The 11,655-nt window shown below is 34.0% G+C and overlaps 1 pseudogene; it reads right to left on the minus strand.

Annotated features, from left to right (window-relative positions):
• Positions 1 to 2,303: 2,303 nt before the first annotated feature.
• On the minus strand, positions 2,304 to 11,319 carry LOC149215312 (protein NRT1/ PTR FAMILY 2.13-like; annotated as a pseudogene).
• Between the last annotated feature and the right edge of the window lie 336 nt (positions 11,320 to 11,655).

The raw sequence follows: 11,655 nt of genomic DNA on the forward strand, positions 1-11,655 counted from the left end.
CAAGTCTGCTCTTATTCTAAGAGGGAACATTCTGTTACTTGTCATCTTCACTTCAGCAATGCATCTTTTGCTGGGTGGTATATCTATGATGGTGCACACATCATTTACAAAGTAAACATTGTAACCCTTTTGGATAAGCTGTCCAACACTCAATAGATTACATCTCATTCCGGGGACATAGTAGACATCTGCTATGGTTTTCCTTTCTCCTTGCTTTGTAAATATTTTTACCTCCCCTTTTCCCATAACAGACACTTTACTATCAGTTCCTAGTGTGACCTCTGATTTCAAATTCTGATTTAAGGCTGAAAAGAGGGCTATGTTCCCTGTCATATGGTTGCTACAACCTGAGTCTAAAAACCATATGTCCTCACTATGTGTTTCAGCCATGTTACAAGCTAACAGGACATTTTCTTGACTGCTGTTTTCTCTTGTAACATTTGCATTTTGTCTGCTGTTCATATCATGTTGTTTCTTTCTACAATCACTAGCATAATGTCCATACTTTTTGCAATAATAGCATTGAACATTAGATTTATCATACCTTTGTCCTTGAGCCTGATACTGATCTCTTTGTTGGTTGCTACCTTGACCTTGGTTCTGATTTGGATTGCTGCCTCTTCCTTGTGCATTTGATGGGCTGTTCTTTCCACCTCTGTTCTGGCTTCTGCCTCTTCCTCTTCGGTTTCCTCTTCCTTGACCTCTTCCTCTTCCAAAGGACATCTGGGTCTTGAAGGCTTGCTCAAGGGATGAGTTTTCATTCCTACTCAACCTCTGCTCATGAGTTATCAGTGATGCATGTAGCTCATCAACTGAATATTTTGAGAGATCCTTTGTCTCTTCAATGGTGGTGACTATGGCATCGAACCTTGAGGGTAAGACCCTCAATATTTTCTCCACTATTCTTCTATCTTCAATTGTTTCTCCATGAGTTCTCATTTGTGTGATTACACCAATCACATGAGTGAAGAATGAGTCAATGTTATCTGACTCCTTCATGTTCAAGTTTTCAAAATCCTTTCTCAGCATTTGCAATTTTGCTGTCTTCACTCTCTCCATGCCTTGATAGGCTGTCTTGAGAGTTTGCCATGCTTCATGTGATGTTGTAGCTGCTGCTATCCTTGGGAATATACTCTGGTCCACTGCTTGATACAACAAGACAATGGCCTTTGCATCCTTCTTCCTATTGAGCTTCAGCTGATCCTTCTCTCCCTGAGTTAATGCATTGAACTCAATTTCATCAGCTGGTTCCTCAAACCCATATTCTACTAGTTCCCATATATCTTGAGCGATGAACAAAGCTCTCATGGTTATAGACCAGTAGTCATAGTTCTTCCCATTAAAGTGTGGGAGCTGGGTGTTGAACATACCCATGCTTGTGCTTGCCATTCCTTGCATCTTGAACTATGGTTTTAAATCCTTGACTGTGATTTTTTTTAAAAACTGACTGTCTTCTGCAATAACAAGAGAAATGCTTTTGGGGAATACCTGAATCCTTCGCTGTCTGAGTCTTCTAACTGCCTGAGAGGTTTTGCTGCAGCAACAACCTTCTCCCTTCAGCTTCTTTGTCTCCTACAAAGAGCCTAAGCCTTGCTCTGATACCACTGTTGGGTATTTTTAAATGGAGAAATACCAAAACCAAATAAAATAACCACTACAGAGACAATGCTCTGTTTACTCTGTCCAGGATCTTTTGACAGAAAACCTCTTAGAAACAAAATGACTCAGATGACACCATTAAACTGACACAAAGCATTTCTATTCAAAAATATATTGCCTCATACATATTCATCCTCTGTTACTAAGAGGGATTTACCACTGTAAAATCTTTTTAACATTCACTGCCTGTGAAAAACAACTTACTGTTGTAATAAAAGTTTACATAAGTTTACTGCTGTAAACAAAATTCACACAGGCTTACAAACATCGCTCCACCATTTCCTTTATGTGTAAAACCACACATGGTTTTTGCTATATCTCAGTTTTACGATGGCAAAAACTCAAACATTACAACCTGTTCATATATTTTTTTTTTTACACACTGCTGTGCGCAGTCACCACAACAATAAAACTACTACCCGTAAACTTTTTTTTACGACATACATAAAACATATATAAAAAAAAACTATATTAAATACATGCCCATAACAATATTAAATGGGCCTCACCTAAATCTATATAAAACATATATAAAAGATATATGGGACTTATGCCCATTACCAAAATTAACACCTCCACCTAATATCTACGAAGACACATTAAAAACATTGAATTCCTCCTACGGCGGTCAACCCATAAACCTTTTACTCCACGTAAAAATCGATTTGACGTGGGCCTGTGCACTTTCCGGAGATCGACGGTGAAGATTTCGTGCCCAGATCACTTGGCTGATCCAACGAGGTTCGCACACCAACCTCGAGCAAAACAAACGAACTTTACCGTCCGGGGAAAGTGGTTTTTGGGTGCTCGTACATGGGACGCGTGGCAGCAAGTGAATGTGTTCGGAGGGCTCCAAGGAAAAACAGCCTTTGCCAAAAGGCGGTGCGAACAAGATAGGTGGTTTTGTTTGGTGGTTTTCCGCTGCGTTGAAATTACACATTTAACAATATTTAGAGAAAATCTGGCCAGGATTTTTGTAAATTCAAGTTATAATTGTTAAACTTCAAATTTTTAGGTGTCCTACACGTTTTTGATGGTACTGAATCCATTTCCACCATCAAAAACACGATTCAAACACTCTATTTACAAGATTTTTTGAAATTTTTTTGGCTAGATCTCGGCCACATCCCGGCCACTTTTAACCGTCTAGACTCCCATTTATTTAGCTAAATTGTACAACCTGGCTTTCTGCGTTTGTTGCTAAGATTAAAACAGGTATTTAGTGAAATCATACAAACTGGCCTTCTGCATTTGCTGCGAAGATTAAAACAATATGCTTATGGCGACCTTTTCTGTTTCGTTTTTGTAGAAAATGAAATTTAGATCTAATCTCCGGGCTTCAACGTTGATGAATCCCGTGGAGTTCCGTCTAAGGTTATGCTGGTTAGCATGAGCATAGGAGTCGTGGATTAGTCTCTCTATGTATTTTATTTAAGCAGTTGGAGCTTTCGAATTCAACAATTATTGTTACAAGATCTTTTTGGCCAGTGCTATTTTTAAAGTAGTACAGCATATATTCAATTCTATTGTGCAAATGAAGGAATATATGATTTCAATGTTTGCATAAATATTTTCCATTTATTTGTATGTTCATCGCTTATTACCATCCATTGATGTTTATGGTTTGAAGTCTTTCTTTGAATCATATTTAGGTTTGGATGGAAGTGTTGGATAGTGGCTGCTGGGACGCGTGCCATAGTTTTGTAATAACTTCTTCATTATCATTTAGTACTCTTTCAAATTCCCTTTATCATAGAAATTACTGGTATTTTTGAAAGCCTAACGTTTAATGTCATAACTTCTTCATTATCATTTAGTACTCTTTCAAATTCCTTTTATCATAGAAATTACTGGTATTTTTGAAAGCCTAACGTTTAATGTCTTTTTCGTTAAGTGAGTTGAAGTGAAAATTTCCATTTATTTGTATGTTCTTGACTTATTACCATGGTTTGAAGTCTTTGTTTGAATCATATTTAGGTTTGGATGGAAGTGGTGTTCGATAGTGGCGGCTGGCATGTTAGCAACGTGCCATAGTTTTGTAACAGTCTCTTCATTATTATTTAGTACTCTTTCAAATTCCCTTTATCATAGAAATTACTAGTATGTTTGAAACCGTAACGTTTAAGGCATTTTTTGATTCTAGTTAAGTGAGTTGAAGTAAAAGCATGCACCCTTAGAATAATAATCACCTCTGATTTTAGAATAATAATCACGTTTGATCGTATACCCTCCGTAAAACCTTTGTAGATTTACTAGTTGGGTTTTGTATAGATTTTTGTGTTTTGTAATGCACTTGACAAACTCTTTGATAGAGTCTTCATAGTTTCTGTCATGATATCGGAACCGAGGGTTTCCACTGAACATGTGAGTCTAAAGCTGTGAGGGCTCGGGTGAAAGGAGTGCGGAGTGAGGGCTAGTGTGTAGAGCGTTGAAATTTGGTGCGAAGCTCTTTGTGAGTGTTGTTGGCATATTAAACTGAGCTTTGACTAGAAAAAGATTGTGGAGTGTGGTAGCATTGTTGTTGAATTGTTGCGAGGTACTATAGAGCCACAAATTCAACAGTGTGAAAGAGTGTAGTTTCCAACCAGCCTGTTGACCTCCTGTGCGTGTGAAGGCTGAGTGTGAAGTCGTAAATCAAAACTAGCACTGGAGTATTCGGCGCTGAACAGTGTTGACAATGTGGGGCTAGCACTGGAGTATTCGGCGCTGAACAGTGTTGACAATGTGGGTCTATGCTCGGTAGAGGCTGTGATAGAAATATTGCAGCACAGTGGAGTCTGTCCTGTGGAGCAATTTGCAACTGCTTATTGTTGCTCTTGAGTGGTGTAAAGTGACCACTGTTGTGATTGCCGTTAAGTTGAGCAGTGTGGAAAGTATAAATGGTGAATCACTAGAACAAATGAAGTGTATGGGTTCCACACATCGTCGAAGGAGCCAAGCCCCGAGAAAACCTTTGTTTCTAAAGTCAGGAAAAGTGTGTTAGACGTCTTTGCTTTAAAATAAAGTTTTAAGGAATTATATTGGGCAATTCTTTATGTTTGTTGGTCGTGTGGATATATCGAAAAACAAAGCAGTATATATTCTCGGGTGGCTTCTCATGAAAGTGGGGAGAACTTGAATTGGATTACTTTGTTCGAGATATTCCTAATCCAGAAGAGTTTGTTGATGTAAAGTATATAAGAAAATAGCAATTGAAGGAGCTCATAATGAAAGAAAAAAAGAAACTACATCAACAAATGAACAAGCATGGACTCTTTAACAAAAGGAAAAAATGAAATGTTTTGTTGTAAGCATAGTTGACACTTAGACCAGCTAGCAAGTTAAAGTATAGGTCGTGATTAAGCAGAGGTGTTAGAATAATAATCACGCCTAATCATATGATGGTGGGGAGTCAACCATAGTCAACGGAATTAGATAGGAAGATAGGAAGTTAATAACCGTCCGTAAAACCTCCGTAGATTTACCAACTGGGATTTGTATAAATTTATGTGTTTTATAGTGCAATCCACAAGCTCTTTCATAAAGTCTTCCCTTTGATAAAGTCTTCATAATTTCTATCATGGAGGGTGGTGACCATGGAGAGAAGGAAGATACAAAAGATCTAAGTATTTTCTCTAAATTGATTACAAGATTTTAGAAAAAAGAAATAAGAATTAAAAAAAAAAACATTCTATAAAATAATGATTCTTGTTTGATACATGATGAGATCAATCATTTGATCATCGTAAAAATTTTCTCTTCTCTTTTTGACATTTATCCATATATGGTTTGCAAAATTCACACGTTGATTTGATATGGATTTCAAGATTCACATTATCACATTAAAAACAATATCAGATAATATACTTCTAGAATCAACTTTTTTCAATATGGTTGAAAATTGTTCTACTTTGTCTCAAGGCGAGGTCGTTTGATGATGTAAGCACACCCGCTCTATCTGCTCAAACTGTTGTGACTAAGACTGATATTGGTTAGTTCAGACAATCCTCGTAGGGAGATAGGGATTGATCCCGATAAAAGGTTGATAAAAGGTTGTAACACAGGTCTAGTACAGTAAGCGAGTGGGGACCGCCCGATGAAAATGGAATCTTTCCCTTCAAATGGTTATGTTTAATTTCCGTGATCCTCTCATGAATTATCTGGTTTAGGAGCACTAACTAAAATCGAACGCTTTTGTTTTTCACTAAAAGGCCAACTCTCTTCAAAGATAATGTAATGGGTAAATAATAAATTATCTTATTAGAAACAAAATCGAAACCACTTATTTATGAAAAGTAAATGGAGAGTATAAATTATAAAAGAAGATGGTATTTCCAACGATCCATTATTGATTCGAATTTTAACTATTTAGCTGCTATCAATCAAAAGTGCAACTTTATTATTATTTTATAAAATTGGACATGATTTAAAAAATTTTGTGATTACATTTAAGATTTTAGGATTTTTTTTTCAATTATTATTATTATAAAAATAATTTTTTTATAATATATAATTAAAAATAAATAAAATTTTAAAAATAAAAATATGTTTATTATATATATATATATATATATATATATATATATATATAAATATAAAGTTGAATGTAATTTAAAATTTCTTATGATTTATAATTAAAATTTTAGATTTTATTTTCATTATTTAACTCAAAACCATTACTTAGTCTTTTTGGAGTATTATTAATATAAAAATAATTTTTTTCTTTTTTTATAATATGTAATTAAAGAAAAAATAAAGTAAAAATGTGTTTATTGCTATGTTGCATGAGTTTTCGTTGGGAACTTAGGTACGGATGTCGAAACGGCTAGAGGTTTCCTCAAAATTTATAGGAACAACTAATTGAGAGCGGTAATATTATACAATAAAAGATTTAAAGATATATTTTTTTAATTATATAATTTATATAATAATCAAAATTAATATTGAATCAAAATATTCAAATATTAAAATCCATTTAAATATATCATCTCTCTTATATATAAATATATTCTTTGGGTATCTCTCTCCCTAAGTCTTTCCCTTTTATATATATGAAATATTAAAATGTCAAGTTCATTAAGACACATGACCAGTCTTTGAAACAAACTGGCTTAAAAATACAAAAGAACAATTTTACATATGTTTCTCTAGTTATTCTTAAAAGAAATAGTAAAGCAACTCTAATGTTTAAGCATTGACTATGACATACAATATGAATACACAATCTTTTGTGATATATATACATAAACAACAGCCTGACATCCGAGATATTGCCCTTACATCCAGGTGCCACACGCTTCCTTAACCCATCAAGAGATTGCTCCAGTTTCTCAATTAAAGATATCGGTGTTAAGGATGTCTTTAGCCTTTCTTCCTGCAAATATTTCAACTTAATCTCATGTTTTGTGGGCAGTTGAGTGTATTTCTCTACATACTTTGTATTCCCCAACCCCACTGAATGCGTCTTTGGCCTTTCTTCCTGCAAAGATTTCAACTTAAGCTCATGTTTTGTGGGTAGTTGAGTGTATTTCTCTACATACTTTGTATTCCCCAACCCCACGGAATGCCGAAACTACAAAAAAAAAAAGTAGTCTTCAAAGCTCTAGGAACTTTCCCAAGCTCCCATTGCACCTCCCACTAAAAAGGGAACGTTCCCATACAGTTCCAAAGCTTTCGGGAGGGCCAGAACCATTATAACAGGTTTCCCAACTCTTAAGAGCAATTCCCCTGTAACATAGGTTTATTGTTATAATAAGATTTACATGAATGATATTTCAACTATCCATCAATACATGATATTTCCAAAGATCCATCAATGATTGGATTTCTAACTATTTAGTTTGAATCATTTTTTAACTATTTAGTTTCCATGATTCAAAAATGTAACTTTATTTTTTATAAAGTTGGATATGAATTATAATTTTAAAAAGAAATCTTATTTTCATTACTTACAATAAAATTATTTCTTATAAAAAAATTAAATTTATTTATATATTTATATTTTTTTATAATGTATATTTAAAAATAAAAAAATAAAAAAAAACAGAGGAATATGTTTTTCATATTAGTCTATATTAATTTATAAAAAGTATAGAATTAAAAACAAAATACATTAAATATACATAAAATTATTAGTAACCTAATATTTTAGGGAAAATCTTTTATAAAAAAATTTCACATTTAAAAATCACACCATGTATTATTCAACTAAAAAGTTCCACGCTTAATGTATTATTTAATAACTAAATAATTACAATATAAAGTACTCTATACTTTAACAAGAAAAGATTTCTCAGTAGTAATATAATTTTAACAGCAATTAATTTTAATAAAATAAAAAACAAAATATACTTAGATACCCAAAACATAGATGACGATGAAATGGCGAATCCGATACCCAGTCTGTGAAACACGGTGATACCCCTGTTATTCCTTGTTTTCCGCCTGGCATAGGGCACGACAACCCTGTCGTAAAATGGCAGCCATACGATGAGAACAAGCAGATAGAAAACCGAGAATGATCCCGCGGGTATTTCGAAACCCTTGGAGCCTATCCGCCGGTCCATGCTCAGGGCCTGCAAAACGGAGAACGTGTGATAATGTGCGTTTGTGATTTGATTGGCAGTTCCGCAGGAAAATATGGGAAGTGTTCTGATGACGGATTTGAGCCCCTCAATATTTTCAACAGAACAGACACTCCAGCTGCTAATCGGTGAGGAGCCGTCCGCTCGGGTGGGGCCGCGGTTCATTATGGCAGCTTTGTTCAAGAACCTGGTGGTCATAACAATTTTTAAAATTAGGGTCCTGGCTTTTGAAATGAGAGTGAACCCTGATACAATATATATCGCATGTTAAACAGTATATAAACAGATGCGCTGATTGTGGATGGACCCTTCAAATAATGAAATTAATAGCAGAAGCCTAAGACTGAAAACGAGAATGGAATCAGATATATAAAACTAGATTCATCCCTACGTAAAGCAATGCATTCTTTTTTAGATGTCAATGTACAAGACAAATGACCTCCATATGAAATAGAAAAGCTGTTCGATCCTCATCCTAGTCGGTCCATCAATCTACATCTATAGAGAGAGGCTCCTGAATCCTCACTCTAGTGACTCGATCCGTGAATATATCAATCAATTACGAATACAGCAGACTGGAGAGGCGCCAATCCCTGATACAGTTGCAGAGAAGAAATCAAGTGATGCAGTCATAATTTTACAAATTTACATATCAATTCTTAGAGAGGCAAACTATATTTATGCATCTGTATCGATTATGGTTGAATAGAAATTCAGTGGTTTAAGGCTTTTCTGGACCAATATTTATAAGATATATACCGTTCTCTCAATAATATTGTGTACTTGTTTCATATAAGATCTCGTAGAACCAGAATGAGAATCCTCGATTTGACAATTATGTACTCTAATGTGGATTTCTTACTTATCATAAGAGACCATAGAATCAGACAGAGTAGGAACGTAGAGCAAGCCGCGACCTTCATAATTTGATATGGCAGGAGGAGAGTTCATTAGTTTATCATTAATTATGATAAAATAGATAGGGGTGGTTTACATTATAGTTACCAAATTTAAATTTATTTAGATATCTAAGAAATTGGAGAGTATACTTATTAAAAAGATTAATTAATATTTATAATAATACAAATTTCAAATATTATTAATAATTACAAATAAAATTATATATTAAATAAAAATATATAATTTTACATTTAAAATAACAAATTATAATTATTTGATCTATATTTTCATCTGAACTATAAGTATATATTTTACTCAATATAAACTGAATCAAGAAACATGCATTTGAAAATTTTGTCAATATAAACTGAATCAAAGAAGCATACATTTGAATTAGCTATGTATAATCTTAAATCATACATTTCTATATACATTTCATTAAAAACCTGCCATTACCGTTATTATTAATAGTAACTAGTAACAGTATTATTAATAGTAACTAGTAACAGTAGCCATCTCATGGATCAGATGGGTTTCTAAAAATGCGTAGTTCTGTGTCTGGAACAGCTGAACAACACTCCTAAAAAAACAACTCTTTTGGTAATTACAGTTTAAAAAACAACTCTTTTGGCAATTATAGTTTAAATCTGTTATGTTAAGTTAATTTTTGTATAAAATGCAATAAAAATTTGTTGAAATTATAAATTTGAATTATGAAACATGAAAAATCTAAACATTGGAAAATTATTTCAATATGTTAAATTTACTCATATTTTGAAACAAAATAAAAAACCATCTCACTAAAAAATCATTATTTAAATCAAAGAAATCCAATCTTAAAAATATTAAACAACGCCTTTTATTTAATTTAAAAAATTAAATTATTTTTCCACTGAATTGAACTGAATAGAGAAAGAAGAATCAATTTTCAACTAAATTAATTTGTTAATATCTTTACAAAGATCTTTCCAAAACCTGAAACCTTTTATTTGCAATATGCACGTCTTTTATGAAATGGTGTTATTATATTTACAAAGACCTTTTCAGAAATGAAACCTTTTACTTGTATTAGCAGGGTTTTGAGTTAATGATCGGATCTAGTGAAGAACAAAACTCGGTCACAGTTATTCTTCAGCTCAATTGGGCTTATGGTCAAAGTATGCTGGTTAGAGTAAATACTTTGGGTGGGAAATAGATTTTTGGGATGATTTTTCTTTATAAAATTGATTAAATTATTTATAAATAGTAGGAGTTGTTGAAAATAATTAATTTTGAATTATATATAAAATTTCAATTCTTCTAAAGAATTTATTTATTTTAAATTTATTTGAAAATAATGAAAGAAAAAAGGGAAAGAAAGAAGAATGGTGGTGATTATAGATTTATCCACTTAATTTGGATAAACAGGGCGATACTAGAAAATACTTGGCCAAGTGAAATTTGAGAAACATCTGTATATCTATATCTATAAGTTTAAACACATCTATTTTTTTCCAATTTAATTGTATATAAAAGTAGATCCAGATGGAATAAAAAAGCTATGATTGTGAATATGTAGTATCAGGTAGCAGTAAAAATGGAATAGTACATGTACCTGTGAATATGTAGTATCAGGTAGCAATAAAAATGGAATAGTACATGTACCTGAACTAGTTTGTAAGGCAGGGCTTATCACAGTCGGATTGTTCGCCATGGTGAAGATGCAAAGACTCAGGGGCATGGGTAATTGCGCTTCTTGACCGAGGCCACGATAACCTGCGTGAACCCTGCGAGAGCGCTGCCCTGTGGAACTTCATACTAGTAATTTGGCACGCCCAAATGGAAGAAGATGGAGGACATGAGCATGGAAGCAGTACAAAGGCTGAAGCTGAAACCCCAACTAACATCCCTTTGAATGTACACGACAACAGTGAGGGCAATTATAACAACCACATGGCTTGCGAAGTAATACCAGTTGAAGTAGCTCTGCAACCGTCTTTTCTCCCTATCTCCACCCTGATCGAATTGATCCTCCCCGAAGGCCATGGCAGACGGCTTTGTCCCGACAGAACCACCCGCCATGACTGCGAAAAGGAAAACCAGAAGCACAAATTGCTCCCTCAGAAGCCCTCTCTCATTTGTTCAACTTCTTGTCCGTTGCGCTGCACGAAGATGGAAAGAGTCCAGGGATTACAATCGTGAGCATGAGAAGAAACATTCCCTTCTGATCGAATTATAATAAAAAGAGTCCAGGGATTACAACCGTGAGCATGAGAAGAAACATTCCCTTCTGATCGAATTATAATAAAAACACAGACAATATTTTTCCTGGTCTTGTCGATTAAGAAAAAACATTGCTGCATTTAATTGAAGGTCGAAACATGGAGGAAGTATTAACGTGATGGCGCGGTGTATGATAAATTCACCGAAACATGGAGGAAGTATTAACGTGATGGCGTGGTGTATGATGAATTCAAGATACCACACCGTAATTAGTTTTGCCGACTAGTCCGCAAACTGTTTCCGTAATGAATTTGTAACCATTTTGATCTAA

Source organism: Pinus tabuliformis, chromosome 1_1 (assembly GCF_031772625.1).
Source record: "Pinus tabuliformis cultivar Carrire ecotype Pingquan chromosome 1_1, CPIR1, whole genome shotgun sequence".
NCBI classification, from domain to species: Eukaryota; Viridiplantae; Streptophyta; class Pinopsida; order Pinales; family Pinaceae; genus Pinus; species Pinus tabuliformis.